General features: G+C 54.0%; 1 pseudogene; it reads right to left on the reverse strand.

Annotated features, from left to right (window-relative positions):
• Positions 1–6,622: 6,622 nt before the first annotated feature.
• On the reverse strand, positions 6,623–8,108 carry LOC120325230 (annotated as a pseudogene).
• Positions 8,109–17,887: the final 9,779 nt, after the last annotated feature.

A 17,887-nucleotide genomic window follows, 5' to 3' on the forward strand; every position in this document is an offset into this window, starting at 1 on the left:
TGAAATGCATCTACTCTAAGAGGCTTATCTAAACTAATCCTTCAAATCAGCTGTAAGAAGGTACATTCAAGAAAGCTCCTTTCAAGGAGATGGGGAGGGGACAAAGCATCCACAAAAAAACCAAAACACCACCGAAAAAAGCCCAACCTAACACCCAACTTATCATCTCTTTATATATTTTATAAAAAACGTGTCACTGTAGTAAAAGCTGTAGAAACTGCATTCTTACATTTCTGAAGCTATCTTACACTATACACAGTGCACTGATCTATAAATCATATCTGAAAGGGGACCCTCCTCTGTTTATTTTCTGTTATTTACCCCGGAACATCACAGTGGGTTTTCCCTGTGCCCCCTTCCCAAACTGTGCTCCCCCAGCCAGGCTGTTTGCTGCTTCCCGGATCATTTCAGCACCGTGGGATCGCCGCCATTCCCTTTTCCTGCCTGGCTCAATTCCCCCAGCCCTGCGCTGTGCAGGCAGTGAGGACAGCGAGTGGGCAGCTCCCAGGGCTGCGGGGGCAGCAGGCAGAGGGTGGGGGCGGGCAGCAGCCTTGGAACAAAGCCTTGGAAATCTTTGATCCATACACGGGATGACTGGAACCATCACTTCCATCAGGGTTATCTCTACGTGCTGCCTTTATGTCCTCTAACATCTAATGCATGATTTTTAAAACAACAGATGAAAGGGGTTGCACTTTTTAAAGGTGCAAGGAACACTCAATTCAACCCTCACAGTTGAATAAATAACACTCCAATAAATACCCACATCAGAAAAGCATCTCTTTTAAGTCCTGAAAACCAGAAAAGGGACTTTCCACATGGGTGTCCTGTCATCCAGAACTATTAGGGAAGAATTCAACATAATAAAGAAGTATATATGTTCTGTCTAAGATCAAGGACACCTAGGAAGCAAGAATTTGTCACAGAATTAATAGTGGAGAAAAATGAGACCAGTGAAAGATCCTGAGCTCAGGAGAACCTGACTGTGCTGGGGAATCAGAGCTTTCACCCTGGGAAATGAACTGCTCTGAAAGAGTGGGAAGAAACCAGGAACAAAGGCTGAGTTCAAATGCTCAGGAGTAAACAAGTCCTTCCTCACCAAAAGGTCTGAGCAACCCTTAACTCACCTCTAGACACCCATGGAAATGAAACAGCCTGACCTTGAACTCAAGGGAAACAAAGACAAATTCCACGGCTTTAGCTGGAGCAAGGTTGGGGGGGAAATGTGTCATATCTCTATGACATCACATGCTCCCCGTGACATCACAACCTTCATGTGAGAGGACACTTCCCTTATGACATCATATCTCCCTTATGATGTCATATCCATCATATGATATCACATCCTTCCTCTGATATCATATAATCCCTGTGATGTCACGTCCTCCCCATGACATCCCAGCTCTCCTGTGACATCACATCCTTCCTGTGACATCACATCTCCCCTATGACATCACACCCCCGTAACATCACAGCTGATGAAACATCCATCATATGACATCATATCTCCCCTGTAATATCATATCATCTCTGTGACATCACATCCTCCCTGTGACATCATGTCCTCCAGGTGACATCACATCCGTGCTGTGACATCACCACTCCCCTATGACGTCACATCCATCATATGACATCACATCTCTCCTGTGATATCACATCCTCCCTGTGACATCATTTCCTCCAGGTGACATCACATCCGTGCTGTGACATCACATCCGTGCTGTGACATCACCACTCCCCTATGACGTCACATCCATCATATGACATCACATCTCTCCTGTGATATCACATCCTCCCCGTGACATCACAATATCCCCTGTGACATCACATCCTCCCTGTGACATCACATCTCCTCTATGACATCACATCCATCATATGGCATCACAGCTCTCATGTGATATCATATAATCCCTGTGATGTCACATCCTCCCCTGTGACATCACATCGTCCCTGTAACATCACAGCTCCCCTACCACATCACATCCTTCCTGTGCAAATACATCACCCCCATGACATCACAGCTCCCCTGTGACATCACAACTAACCTGTGACATCACATCCACCCCGTGACATCACATGTCTCCTGTGACTTCACATCCTCCCCGTAACATCACAGCTCCCCATGGCATCGCAGCTCCCCCATGACATCACATCCTTACCTGTGACATCACATCTCTCCTATGACATCACATCCATCATATGACATCACATCTCTCCTGTGATATCACATCCTCCCCGTGACATCACAATATCCCCTGTGACATCACATCCTTGTTGTGACATCAAGGCTCATCTATGACGTCACATCCATCATATGACATCACATCCTTCCTGTGACATCACATCCCCCATGACATTACATCTCCCCTATGACATCAGATTCTCCCTGTGACATCACAGCTGCCCTATGACAACACACCTTCACATCACATCACAGCCCCCTGTGACACCACAGCTGACATCTGTCCATCATATGACATCACATCTATCCTGTGACATCACATCTCTTCTACGACATCACATCCATCATATGACATCACAACTTTCCTGTGATATCATATCATTCTTCTGACATTACGTCCTCCCCTGTGACATCACACCTCCCCTCTGACATCACACCTCAGGTGTGACATCACAGCTGACGTCACATCTCTCCTGTGATATCATATCATCCCTGTGACATCAAATCCTCCCCGTGACATCCCAGCTTCCTTAGGACATCACATCCCCCATGACATCCCATCCTTCCTGTGACATCACATCTCACCTATGATGTGATATTCATCATATGACATCACATCTCATAGTGACATCACACCTCCCCATGACATCACAGCCTCCTGTGACATCACAGCTGACATCACAACCATCATTTGACATCACATCCTTCACAAGACATCACATCTCCCCTGTCAGGTCATAGTCATCAATTGACATCACACCTCTCCTGTGATACCACATCCTTCCTGTGACATCACATCTCTCTTATGAAGTCGCATCCATCATATGACATCACATCTCTCCTGTGATATCATAGCATCCCTCTGACATCACACCTGCCCCATGACATCAGATACTTCCTGTAATATCACAGCTCCCCTATGACATCACATGCATCATATGACAACATCTCTCCTGTGATATCATATCATCCCTGTGACATCACAGCTCCCCTGTGACATCACACATCTCCTGTGACATCACATCTTTGCTGTGACATCACATCTCCCCTATGACAACGCATCCATGACATGACAACACATCCTCCCCGTGACATCACACCTCCCCATGACATCACAGCTCCCCTGTGACATTACCTGCTCCCCTGTGACATCACACCTCTCCTATGACATCACATCCTCCCTGTGTCATCACATCCTTCCTATGACATCACATTTCCCCTATGACATCACATTCATCATATGACATCACATCTCCATTGTGATATCACATCTTTGTTGTGACATCAAGGCTCCTCTATGATGTCACATCCATCATATGACATGGGATCCTTCCTGTGACATCACATTTCCCCTATGACATCACACCTTCCCATGATGTCATATCTCCCCTATGACATCAGATCTCTCCTGTGATGTCACAGCCATCATATGACATCACACCTCTCCGATATCATATCATCCCTATGATGTCACGTCCTCCTCTGTGACATCACATCCTCCCCATTACATCACAAACCCTCCATATGTCATCACATGCTTCCTGTGACATCACAGCTCCCCCATGACGTCACATCCATCATATGACATTACATCTCCCTTGTGACATCACGTCCACCCCATGACATTACAATACCCCCTGTGACAACACATCCTTCCTGTGGCATCACATCTCCTCTATGATGTCACATCCATCATATGACATCATAGCTCTCCTGTAATTTCATATAATCCCTGTGACGTCGTGTCCTCCCCTGTGAAATCGCATCATCCCTGTGACATACATCCTTGTTCTGACATCACATCTTCCTTGTGATATCACATCCTTGTTGGGACATCAAAGCTCCTCTATGATGTCCCATCTATCATATGACATCACATCTCCCCTATGACATCACATCCAGTCACATCCAGATCCATCCCAAGGTTGGATGTGTGTGTGAGACAGGTAGAACCACAAATGCCTGCACAGCCCAGAGCAGTCAGTGTGGGGCTGTGCTTGCTGCTGCAGAGACCCCCAGGGAACAAACCCAGGCAGGAGTTTGGGGGGTTGTGTGTGTGTCCCTAAGGAGGACACTTGCCTTATTATTGCTTATTATTTGTAATATCTTACAGATCTATCATACAACACCTAAGGATGGATTCTATAGAATATGTGCCATAGATATTTGGGTTGGGTCTGGCTGAGCTGCAGTTCAGTTCCCCACAGCAGCCCTCCCAGGGCTGGGCTTGGCATTGGCAGCTGGAAGGGGGTTGAGAACACCCCAGTGTTTTGGCCCCTGCTGAGCACAGCACCAGCACTGGGACATTCCTTCCTTAGCTGAGGGCAAGAGCCTGGCAGGGGACCCAAGTAGGCCAGCTGAGCCCAACTGACCCAAGGGACATTGCAGCCCATGGGAGGTCAGCACAGCTCTAAAAGCTGAGGCAGGGAGCAGGAGGGGGGCATTCATTGTCTGATGGCTGCCTGCTGAGGAACCGTCCCGCGGACCCAAGCCCTGCTCCTCGGGAGTGGCCGACCATGGCTGCTCATGGCAAGCAGAGAACAAACCCTGCTGTCTTTGGCTTTAAATAAACTGTCTTATCTCAACCCACCAGTTGTTTTTTGTTCCACCTTACTCTCTCCCCTGTCCTGCTGGAAAGTGGAGTGATAGAGTGGCTGGGAGGGCACCTGGTGTCCAGCCAAGGTCAACCCACCACACACCTGAACACTTCCAGAGACTCCACCACCTCCCTGGGCTACTTGTTCCAATGCCTGAACACTCTCAGTGGAAAAAGGGTTCTTCAATATCTAGTATGAACCTTGCCCAACGCAATTTAAGGCAATTCCCTCAAGCCCAGTTCCCTCAGCCGTCCCTCAGCAGACATGTTTTCCAGAGCCTTCCCCAGCTCCGTTCCCTTCTCTGGACACGCTCCAGCCCCTCAAGGGCCTTTTGGCACTGAGGGGCCAGAACTGGACACAGCACTCCAGGTGGGGCCTCCCCAGTGCCCAGCACAGAGGGGCAATCAGTTCTCTGCTCCTGCTGGCCACACTCTTCTCCACAAAGGCCACCATGCCCTTGGCCTTCTTGCCCCCCTGGGCACACTCTGCCTCATATCCAGCCGCTGTCAAGCAGCACCCCCAAGTCCCTTCCTGCTGAGCAGCTCTCCAGCCCCTCTGCCCCCAGCCTGGAGCGTTCCAGGGGGTTGTTGGGAGCCAAGGGCCTGACACTTGGCCTTCTTGATCCAGCCTGTCCAGATCCCTCTGCAGAGCCTTCCTGCCCTCCAGCACATCCACACTCACACCCAGCTGGGTGTTGTCCACGACTTTACTGAGGGGACTGGAAGGCCACAATTAGGTCACCCCAAAGCCTTCCCTTCTCCAGCCTCAACAATCCCAATTCTCTCAGCTTTTCCTCACAGAAAGGTTTCAATAGACCTCAAGTGGCTGAAGCCCTGGGTTTGGCCATCAGGACTTGTCTTTCACTGCTGAGGTCTTTTAATAGAGCAACAGAGAATTGCAACAAAAAACTGAAGAGAAAAACTTTGTAAATTTTGTTTCAGAATCGTTGCCTTGACCCTTTGGTCGAGGTTGGGAATGGTTTGTCTCCCTTGGCAGGGAGGGTCAGTGCTCTTTGTCATTCTGACAGGACTGCCCAGGTCCCTGATTTTATCGTGGCCAAAATACTGGGCTTGGAAACCAAAGCAGGAGCTGGTAGGTAACAGCAGCTTGAAAAATGGGCTGATGCCTAATTGATGTGGCAGAAGGAATGAAAGACTCGGGACAGCTAAGAAAAAAATTGGGCTTTTCAGTGTCCACCTCAGGTTAGGATGACTGCCTGTGTCTTAGTGGAGGAAGATGTTTTTGTAACTTTACTGAAACTTGTTAGTAAAATGTGCCTGAATTCCTAAGGAAACAACCACTGTGAAATCTTTAAAAACCAAATGGAGATTTCCAAAGTGTAGAAGTTGCTATTAATATTTTGGCCATTTCTGTGGTATCTTTTTGTTGTGTGAATGACTTTGAGAACAAGAATGTGTTCTTAATTATAACACATTACTGCTAATTATTTTACAAGGTTGAGAGAAGAGTTTAAGATGAAAGTTGTGGGGTTACTTGCAAAGCTTTTGGTAAAACCAATGCAGTTGAACCTGGTGGGGAAATTTGCCCTTAAATTGGTTTTGGCAGATCTCATGAGTGTCTAAGGCAGAGGCCAACCCAGCTGGAAAGAGCCTTTCAAGGGTGACAAAGATGTAACTAAATTACCTATTTGGGAGGTGGGGAAAGCTGATGTCAGTAACTAAATTTCCTTATTTTAGGCTTATTAAAAATATAATAATATATAAATATTAAAATTATTTTAATGGTCTTATTTATGGGGTTTTCACTGTTCTCATGTTAGTACTTCTGAGTGTTTGATTGTGACAATAATGGACAGCTTTGTGGTGTTTTTTTTTTATTTTATTTTTCATGTTTTGATACTTTGGTCAAGACATTAACATTAAAAATCATTCAAAATTTTAATTCATCTTCAAACACCAAAATAGATTTGAAATGAGGTCAATGAGAACAGTGGGGGGAAAACAAAAACAAGCCCAAAACCAAAACAACCCCAAAAACTGTTTATTTTTCCATTGTATTTTAAACAAGGAAGTCTGTAGAGCAGCAGAAACAGGACACGTGGGCAGGTGTGAAAGTCAGACTGGGGCTTGTTGCACTGGTTCCAGTGCTCTTTGCTTCAGTGTAACTGGTCATTTTGAGATGAGACTGGGGAAACTGGGCTGCCAGGGCAGGGACCACTGGCTGGCCCCACTGGTTTTTGCTGGGCAGTGGGTAATTTGTGCCTCACTTGTCAGAATCAGCCCACGGTTATCAGGGAATGGGGTAGTGGTGAATTTGGCTTTCAGACTAAAATGAGGTTAAACTTACACATATTCAAAAGAATAAATTGATGTTGGAGTGCAGATACTCAAAATCCTGAAGACCTTTTGAAACCTTTTCTGTGTGTCAGTCCTACGGCCGAAGCTCTTCCCGCAGTCGGGGCACTGGAAGGGCTTCCCTTACTGGTGGGTCCGTTGGTGTTTGGTCAACTTAGAGCTCTGAGTGAAGCTCTTCCCACATTCCAAGCATTTGTAAGGCCGTTCCCCAGTGTGGAGGCGCTGGTGACTGATTAGGGCAGAGCTGTGGGCAAAGCTCTTCCCACACTCCCCACACTTGTAGGGTCTCTCCCCAGAGTGGATGTGCTGGTGGGTGATGAGGTTGGAGTTCCGCTTGAAGCCCTTCCCGCAGTCGGTGCAGCGGAAGGGCCTCTCATCCGTGTGCGTTCGCTCATGCAGGAGGAGATGTGAGCTGGTGTGAAACCGCTTCCCACATTCCAAGCACTTGTAGGGCTGTTCTCCAGTGTGGACGCGCTGGTGGGTGTGGAGGTGGGAGTTCTGGCTGAAGCTCTTCCCACATTCCCCACACATGTAGGGCCGTTCCCCAGTGTGGATGTGCTGGTGTTTGCGGAGGCTGGAGTTGTCACTGAAGCTCTTCCCACATTCTGAACACTTGTAGGGCTGTTCCCCAGTGTGGATGCGCTGGTGGGTGAGGAGGTTGGACCTGTCACTGAAGCTCTTCCCACATTCCCCACACGTGTAGGGCCGTTCCCCAGTGTGGATGTGCTTGTGCCGGATCAGGTGGAAGCTCTGCCTGAAGCTCTTCCCACATTCCCCACACCTGTAGGGCTGTTCCCCAGTGTGGATGCGCTGGTGGCTGAGGAGGCTGGATCTGTCCCTGAAGCTCTTTCCACATTCCCCACACCTGTAGGGCCGTTCCCCGGTGTGAATGTGCTGGTGCCGGATCAGGTGGGCACTCTTCTTGAAGCTCGTCCCACATTCCAAGCATCTGAAGGGCTTCTCCCTGCTGGGAGGCTGCTCAGGGACCACCAGGTCAGAGCTCCCCCTCAAGCTCCGGCCGCCTTCCCGGCACAGGCTGGCTCTTTCCTCCTCAGAGCACCCTGGGATGGCTTTGGAGCCCCTCCTGCGGGGGAATCTCCGGCCCTTTTCCTCCCCGCTGCCTTCCTGCGCCGGGGAGCCCTTCAAAACGGCCTCTCCCACCAGGGTCTCACGGGGGGATTTGTCCTCCGGGCTCTCCGTCTTCACCTCGGGGCCTGGGGCAGGAAGCAAGAAGGACAGGCAGGGGATTTGCCTCCGGCCCACAGGGAAGGCCAAGGACATCCCCCCAACTCCGGCCCCGGCAGGACGGCGGCGCCAGCGGGGTTGTCCTGCAGCCGGGGCCATGCTCGGCTGACAGAGCCAGCACAACACCCGCCCAAAGGGACACTGACTGCCTCCTCACCTGCCTGGGGGGACCAAGGCATCTTCCTCTTCCTCGCAGCCTCCTCCTCCATCCGCCCAAGCTTTGGGAAGGACAAATCCTGATGGGGGGGAAAACAAGGGCTGAGCGCGTTGGCTTGGGGGTTCCTCCTGCCCAAGTCCATCTCTAGAACTCACCGGGCATCCTGTGTCCATAGAAACCTCCAAAACACCAAGATTCAGCCCAGAAAAACCTAAACCTCCAAGATTCAGGCAAAAAACCCCTCAGAAATATTGAGATGAAGTTCCTCCCCCATAAACTGCAAAAAGTTGAGATTCAGCTAAAATATACTACAAAATATGAAGATTAGCCCGCAAAACTCTCCTAGAAGTTCCCCCTCTCTCTCCCTCTCTGGGTTTCAAAGGGTCTCCCCTCTCTACAATACTGGGGGTCCCACTTAGGGATGCTTGGAGTGTTGAGGGTGCCAAGAGTACCTCCTCCTCTGCCTTACGCCTTTGGGGTGCCACGTTCCCAGACAGTCCCCCTTTCCAGGTTCTCCACTTTGTTGTCCCACGGATCCCAGAGGTCCCCACTGTCCAGGATTCCCCTTCTCAGTGCTCCCCTCTCCAGTCTCTCGGGGCTCTAGCAGCTCCCACCTCTCTCCAGCCTCCCTTGCACTCCAGAGATCAAGGCATGGGGACACCCCAATGGCAACCCCGCTCCCGCTCTCTTCCCTCCCCTTAGCCCTCCTTTCACACCCCTTTCCCACTGGCCCCCCAAACCCCGGCTCCCCCCAGCTCCCTTTGGGGGTGACCCACCGCCCCTCACGCTCCCTTTGGGGGTCCCACCCGCTCTTTTCACTTCTCTCGCCCCTTTCCCATCGTGGCCGCTCCGCTCACCCGACAGCGGCAGGAAGGGCAGGGACAGGGGCGGAGCAGCAACAGCAACAGCAGGAGAACAATCATCCCCCCATCCCATGGATCCCCGGGAAGTGGAACTCATCCCAAATATCCCGGGGGGAGCACGGGGGATCGTGACATACTGGGGCTGCCAGCACAGATTTCCCTGCACAGTCTGCAGAGAGTCAAGCTTTGGACAGGAGGTTGTGCCCCATGCATGGGATTGCAGAGGCTCCCTCAGGTCCCCAGCAGGAATCAGTAACCAGGAATAGACAGAAAAGGCCCCCACAAAGATTTCGGGGGAGTGTCCTGTAGGGAGGGGACAGTGTCACCCCACCAGGGCAGGGCTGGCAAGTGGGAGGCTGCTCCAGGGCTCTGCAAGAGGCCTCGTGCTCTGCTCGGCCCCACCAGTGCCTGGTACCAACACCCCCGGCTGCCCCCGGCCCTGGGCAGCTCTGCTGCCACAGGCTGTGCCCTCACCGTGGCCCTGCAATGGCCCTGCCTGTCCCTCACCCGTGGCCCTGCCCCTTGGCTCTCTCTCTGCCAGCTCAGTGTGGGGCACACGGGCTGGGGGTCCCTCCCAAGCCCCCCGGGCAGCCGGCGTTGGCTGGGGGGATGTGAGGGCTGGGCCTGCTCAGCACAGCCCCGGCCTCGTGCCCAGCGCCTCTTTCCTGACCCACACAAGACCTTCCTGGCCCCCCCAGGGCTCCCCTGCTGCTGCCTCTGCTCCTGGCCCTGCCTTTGCTGCTCCCTTGGCTGGGGCAGCGGCTGCAGGGGGGGATGGCAGCAGCTTCAGCTCCACGGCACTTCCTGGGGGGAGCTCAGCCCGGGGGGACGGGCAGGGACCTGATGGGGATGGACAGGGGCCCAGCAGGGACAGACAGGGCCTGCAGGGGAAGGCACAGGGACAACCTGGCCCCCCACACTGACACCGCTGTCTCTGCTCCTCCTTGCAGGCTCCGTGGCCAGGCACAGTTTGTGTTCCTGGGTGCCCACCATCTCAGCACTTGGAGACGCTCAAATCAGCGCCCGCAGCTCTGCAGCAAAGCCCCAGCTCACCTGGCACACAGGGGATGGACACAGCACCTGCTCAGGGATGGGCATTCACAGCTTCTGTCTCTTCCCCACCACGGGGCTCTCCTTCCTCAGCAGCACCTCTGCCTTGCACTTATTCTCAGCCTCACCTCAGGGACAGCTCTGGGCTCACCTCCGCGCCACTTCTCAGCCTCACCTCAGGGCCTGGGCTCAAGGACAGGAACCTGCAGGGAGGGGACATCAGGTGCAAGCTGAGGGCTGCCTGCTTGCACTGGCCTCTGGGCTTCTTTCTCCTTCTACAACCAGCCCAGAACTCAGCCTGCTTTTCTAACACCACACATTTACAGACTAACCTTGGAGATAGATATGGACAGACATCTCGATCACCCTGGGGATAGAGCCTCAAGCATGTGCTGCCATAGGAATGGGAATCACAGAATCACAGAATCAGTCACGTTGGAAAAGACCTCCAAGATCATCAAGTCCAACCCTGGATCCAACCCCGCCGTGCTTCCCAGACCATGGCACTGAGGCCACATCCACTCTCACCTTCAACACCTCCAGGGACGCTGACTCCACCCCCTCCCTGCCCAGCCCATTCCAAGGCCTGATGACTCTCTTGGGAAAAAAATGCTTCCTAATATCCAACCTAAACCTCCCCTGGCACAGCTCAAGACCCAGCCCTCTTGTCCTACTGCTGCTTCCTGGCAGAACAGCCCCACCCCACCTGGCTCCAACCTCCTGGCAGGGACTTGCAGACAGTCAGGAGGTCTCCCCTGAGCCTCCTCTTCTCCAGCCTCAACACCCCCAGCTCCCTCAGCCTCTCCTCACACCACTTGGGCTCCACTCCCTTCCCCAGCCTCGCTGCTCTTCTCTGCACCTGCTCCAGGCCTGGATCCATTGGCCCTCTTGGCCACCTGGCCACACTCTGCCTCCTCTTCAGCTTCCTGTCCATCCCCACTCCCAGCTCCCTTTCTGCCTGCCTGCTCTCCAGACACTCTGGCCCCAGCCCGGGGGGCTGACGGGGCTTCTTGTGGCCAAAGGGCAGGACCCGGCCCTTGGCCTGCTGGAACCTCATCCCCTTGCAATCAGCCCATGGATCCAGCTGGGCCAGGTCCCTCTGCAGAGCCCTCCTGCCTTCCAGCACATCAACACACCCCCAGCTTGGGGTCACCTGCACATTTGCTGATGAAATGCCTGGTTCTGCAGCAGCTGGAGATGCTCAAGGGGCAGCAGGACCAAATCAGGGGCATGGGGGGGCCTGGGGGGCTTTGGGGTGTGGGAGGGTCCCGTGGAGGGGCTTTGGGGATTGGGGGCAGAAACCAGTACAGACCAGGACAGACCAGTACCTCCTCACCTCTCCCCAGATCTCTCCTGTTGCTGGGCCACGTTGTCATGGGACACCTGAGCCCCCCCCCCAGTGCCCTCCCAGCACAGCCCAGTGCCCCCAGTACAGCCACTGTGTTCCTGTCCCAGGGTGCTGGGTGATCCCTCTTTGGGGGTGTTAGGAGGGATTTGGGGGGGGGGCTGGGGGATATTTGGGGGGATCTGGGGGCATTGGATGGGAATTTTGGGGGTTTTGGGGTGCTCTGGGTGCATTTAGGGGAGTTAAAAGGGGTCTGGGGGGGATCAAAGTGATCTGTGGGGGGAGGGGATTAAAGGGAAAATGGAGGCTAAGGGACATTTGGGAGAGTTAAAGGGGCCTGAGGGGGAAGAAGAGGAGCTCCACCATGAACAGCTGAGTCCTAAGACCCCCCTGGTTTCCTCAAGACTTTCTTGGTGTCCCCAATTTTCCCCTTAACACCCTGAGACCCCCCTGGTATTTCCAATGTTCCCAGCTCCTCCCCAGGGCCCCAATTTAACCCCCCGACACCCCCAATTCCACTGTCCACAAACCCCTCCCCACTGTCCCCAAACCCCAACCCTGATGTCCCCAACCTTCCATCTCACCCCAGGAGCCCCCCCTGGACCCTCTGACCACAAAAGCACCCCCTCCCCATGCTCACAGAAAGGCCAAGGGCATCTGGGGACATGCTGGGGACAGTCGGGGGTCTTTGGGGGGCACTGGGGGATTACTGGGGGATACTGGGACACACTGGGGGGAAACAGGGGGCACTGGGAGGGACTGGGGGGTTACTGAGGGACACTGGGAAGGCTCTGGGAGGGACCAGAGGTGAACTGGGGCACACTGGGGGACACTGGCAGAGAACTGGGGAGTTACTGGGGGATTACCAAGACACAAGGACGGGACACTGGGAGGTTACCGGGCCATACTGGGGGTAACTGGGTGCTCCCTGGGATACATTGGGTGGTCACTAAGGGGTTACCGGGCCATACTGGGGATTACTGGCTGCTCACTTGGATACACTGGATGGTCACTGGGCTATACTGAGGGTCACTGGGAGGTTATTGGGATATACTGGGGGCACTGGGATCCCCTTACCCGGATGTAATATATGTCCCCCCCTGGATTTTTGGGGGCATGCCTAGGACCCCTCCCCTGGGGGCTGAGGGACTCCCCAAACCCACTGCTGGGCTTTAGAGGACTCCACAAAATCCCCTCAAAACCCCCCAAATCCCCTCAGAAATCCACCCCAGGACCCATCGAAACCTCCTCAAGGCCCCCCCAGCTCCCCGAGGAGACCTTATCCCCCCCCCCCCCGGACCCCCTAAACCCTTTAGTGACCCGCAAAACACACCTGGGACCCCCCAAGGCCATTCAGGGATCCCCCAGTCCCTCTAAGGGAGCCTCAAAGCCGTCTGGAACCTGATAAACCCCTAGAGACCACAAAAACTGCTGCAAACGTCACCGCAAAACCCACCCAGGACCCCCAAACCCCCTCAGAGATCCCCCAAGCCCACCTGTGACCCCCCAGTCTCCTCTGAAGCCAAAACTCCCTCAGGGACTCCCAAACCCCTTCAGGGACCTTCAACCTCCCCCCCCCCCGAGTCCCCTCAGGACACCGAACCCCCTCAGGGACCCCTCAAAATCTCCTCGGGAACCCCTGAACTCCTCTGCTAAGCCCTCCCGAGCCCTCCAGCCTTTCCACCCCCAGCCGCGCTCCCCGCAGCCCCCGAGGGGATCCCCCGACCCCGCTCCCCCCGCAGACCCCCCCAGCTCACACACCCAAGCGCAGCTTTTCCCGGGGCCGCCGCCCCCGAATCCTCCACGCGCCAAAGATGGCGCCCTTCGCGCGCTTCGCATGGACACACCCCCGCCGCAGCCAATCAGCGCGCGGCCACGCCCCCTGCCCGCCCTCCGCCCCGCCCCCGCCTCGCGCGGGGCACCCCGGGAGATTCCCCGGTCAGTGCCCGGGAACAGCCCCGGCAGCGCAGCCCCCAAGGGCACACGATGGGCTGGGGGCTGGAGAGGACCCTCCTCAGCCTGGGGAACAGGGCTGCGGGGGGGGATTCCCTGACCCTCCCCAGATGGGCCCTTCCTGCCCAACAGCTCCTGCTCCAAAGGGCTCCCACACACCCTGGGCCACTTGTCCCACTTGGGCACTGGAGCTGCCCCAGGGCATCTCTGGGCAGTGGCCAGCTCTGGGACTGCTCTGGCAAGTCATGGCCTGAAGCCACGAGTGTGGAATTTAGGAGACACTTGAAACCTCTGCAGAACAGAACTCTTGATAATTGCTGAAGGCTTCCTGGCCAGCATTGACAGACCTTTCTTTTTTTTTTTTTTTTTTAATTTCAACAATTTTTCTCCACTTGTTTCCATTGACAACACCTTCTATATATTCTATTAAGCTGATTCTTTCATTGTCTACATGAATAGTTTTGTGCAGCTACTTATCAAAGTAAATATCCCATCAGTGATTCAGTTATGGAAACCTGGCTCAGAGGAAGCTCCTGATTTTTGGGGCACCTTTCATCTCTCTAATTTTGCCTCTTTTCTTCTTCCTCTCCCTATTTTTGTCTTGAAAAAGCTCTCCAGGATGTGTGTGCCTGGGAGTATATTTATCCTCTGAGCTGTGCCCTGTGCCATGGGACAGGGGACAAATGCACCTTCTAGAGAAATCTGCCCCTCCTGCTCACAGAAGCCCTCTGAGTGCCCAGCTGAGATGGTGCCCAGGCTGCTTTGCTGGTGTGGAATGAAAGGGCCAGGCCAGAAAGGCAGAGGAGGGTGATGGAGGAGACAGAGTCATTTGCAGGGGATGTGTGCAAGGCTGGGGAGATGAATGTCCCTGGGCCAGTGAGGGCTGTTCCTGGAGTCACCCCAGAAGTGTCAGGGCTCTGACAGGGCTCCAGAGGGCATCCTCAGTGCCCCTCCTCCCTCCACTTTTGGGGGGTCCCACTCCCCTCCCACTCAGTTTGGGGTCTCACCACCCCTTCTGTCCCCTCTGACCCCCCTTTTCCCACTGACCGCCCCCTTCCCACCCCCCGCTCACCCGAGAGCTCCTCGCCCGCAGCCGGGGGGGCTCCCAGCACCACCAGTGCCCAGAGAAGTCCCCCCAGGGAAGGGGTTGGGTGGGGTCCTGGGTGGGCTTTGAGTATGTTTAGGCAGTCCTCCAGAGCCTGTGTGGAGGTTTAGGGGGTTCCCAGCACCTTTCAAAGTGTGCTGGGTGCCTTATTGAGGGGCAGGTGCCCTCCCAGAGCCCCCCCAGAGCGGGCTGACAGGGGGGAACACAGGGGGGTCCCCATTCCCGATCCATCCCGGGGCCTGTTCTGCCCCCACCAAACTCGGCTCCACCCCTTGGGATTCCCCCAAGCCCCTTCCCCACTGCCCCCCAATAACTGGGACTGGGGAGAACTGGGAAGCTTTCCTGGGATCAGGAGTGGCAGCAGGGGAGGGGGGACACACGACCCCCCCAAAATCCTCACAGGGACAGGGGGGGTCCAGGCTGGGCCCGAGGCCCCGGGGAGGGGCTGCGGCCGCCGCCGGCTCAGGAGCTCTGTGGGGAGAGAAAAGGGGGTGACACCGGGGTGGGGGGTCCCCGGGGGGGCACAGACGCTCTGGGGGGACACACGACCCCCTGGGACCCCCCTCACCTTCTGGCGCAGGTAGAAGCCGAGCCCCAGCGCCAGGGAGACGAAGGCCAAGAGGAAGCCCCGGCCCCTCCTTGGCAGCAATTGCTGAGGCTGATGGAGCCCGGCAGGGCCGGGGCCGCCGGCGGTGTCCGATCCCGGCAGGAAGCGGGGAGGGCCCCGGGGAGCGGCGGCGGCGGGCGGGGCCCTGGGGGAGCCGCCCCGAGGGGTCCCCGCCGCCCGTGGCACGGAAGGAGCCGCCCCGGGACGGGCCCTGGCGGGGGTCGCCAGAGAGGGGGGGCGAGCTCGGAACGGAATCAGCTCCGGAGAATAAACCAAGGAAAACCAAAGGGCCGCGCCGGGGGAGGCTCCGCCGCCCCGGAGCTCAAAGAGCTGCCCCGCGGGACGGGCGAGGAGGGGCGGCGGTGAAACAGTCGCCCGGGGTGTGGCGAGGGAGGCGGGAATGGGATAAAAGAGAGAGAATAGAGAGAGAAATCGCTTTGTCTCCCCCGCCCCAACTCCCTTTTGTATACAGATAAAACCAGGGATCGACATGTGCTTCCCTTCCCCCATTTCCCCAGCACAGCAGCAGAGAATCGGCCCCGGGCTCCTCAGGCCCCATTTGCCATCTCCAGGGGCACTGGCCACCACCAGCACCAGCTGGAGCAGCCTCAGCCCCTCAGCCCCCACAGTGGCACCCTGAGGGCAGCACACGGACTCCAGGGAGAAACCAGCAAGGCAAGGACCCTCTGGAGAGTCTGCTCCTTGGCCTTCTTCTTGAGAGCCCTGGAGAAGAAGAGCTGAGGCTTCAGGCTGTGCCCGGAGCAAATGGAGCCCCTTGTGTGGTGGAAAGAGTGCAGTGGAGCCCAGCTCATGCCAGCAGGGCCATGGCCACAGGACTGACCCAGCCCAGCCCAGGGACCAAGGCCCAGAGCACTGAGGCCTCAGCCCAGGCCCAGAAGGGGAGGGGGGCAGGAGAAAAAGAGCAGCTCTCAACAGGCCAAATGCTGCTGCTCCCTGGCACTGCTGCTGTGCTGGGACTCTCTTTCCCTGCCCCTCTGCACACAGGCACTGCCCTGCCAGACTCATCAGAGGTCTCAGAAGATTGAACTCAGAGAAACAAGTCACTGAAGGATCCTTGACTTTGTTTCAATGCATTCCTCATTTACACAGACTCTGGGTCAAATTCAAGATGTAGGCAGTGAACCAGACATGGGATGAATAATCAGTATTCACTGTACACAACTCTATCCCAGGAGAAAAACCACATGAAAACCCTGACCCAGCACCACAAAAACCTGAGCAGGCAGGCTGGACCAAGGAGTCCCATTCTGAATGCTATGCAAGAGAAAACAGGCCCTTTGTGCCTTCAGAAAAGCATCCAGTCATCATTTCCCTCAGGGCATCCTTGAAGAAAAAGGTTTCTTAAGACAGATGCCAGAGCTTGGCAGCAGGCTGTCCTTCTCAGCTTGGAAAATCTCTGCTAACTTACCTAACAATGGTACAAACCCCCCACATTAATGTTGTCAAACAGCTGCATCTGCAGGATTCATGTTCCAGCCTTACCTAATGCACAATTATCACACCTCTTTTTAAAATTAAAGGGGAGAAAAAAAAAAGTGGGGGGTGAGGGGAGACTCCCCACCCCAGTCATCCATCAAGTGTACATCCTGGCCACTGCTCCCAAGAAATTGAATATATGCTAAAGAGATATAAAAAGACATAAAAAGCTTTCAGAAATAAAAGTGCTTCAGAAGCTAGATTTTAATATTGCCAGGTGGGTTTTTGCCAGATTATAAAGTTGACTGAAATGCCAGGATACTGCATTTTGGAAGCAGCAGCAGCTCACATATTGCCTTGTATTAGTGGCTGAAGTCTGTTGCTGATTCCAAAGCTGGACTATCATCATCTGTGGGGGAGAGTAGATAAATAAATAAATAAAAACTGGCATTCCCTACCAACCCTGCTGCCTTGAAGCACTCTTTTCAAGTGCGGCCTCCACAGGAAAAATAAAGTTAAGAGCACTTTATTTTGATTATAGTGCTTTCCCCAGGCAGGAATTTTTATTTCAGTTAGAATCTTTGAACCATTACATTTTCAGTGAGGCATTTTTATATTTACAATTGACATCTTCATAGAAGAATGAAACTTTTGAGCAACAGCTCTAAAGCATGAAGGTTGCCTGCAGGAAATACTTAAATTATTTTACACCCAAATGGAGCCTGTTGTTTTTAGCTAAAATTTAATAAACCTTAAATCAATGACCTTTCTTTTACTGAAAGCCTGCCCTTTGGAAAACTAACTTTCCTGAGAAACATATTTGGGTGAATAAATGCCAAACAAAGGGCTATTGAAATCTAAACATTTTCTCCATTTATACCTTGTGAACATTTAGTTCCTAAATTCCCCACTGCTACCTAATGTACAGAACAGTGGTGCCTTGGTTGAGTCACATATCATTGATTTCAGAGTGTCACAGGGATCTCACTGACAAAAATCAATTAGAATCCAAAATCAATCAAATGTGTTCG

The sequence above is a fragment of the Pipra filicauda genome, unplaced genomic scaffold (assembly GCF_003945595.2).
Source record: "Pipra filicauda isolate LSUMZ 115617 unplaced genomic scaffold, ASM394559v2 scaffold892_size57556_pilon, whole genome shotgun sequence".
Classification (NCBI taxonomy): domain Eukaryota; kingdom Metazoa; phylum Chordata; class Aves; order Passeriformes; family Pipridae; genus Pipra; species Pipra filicauda.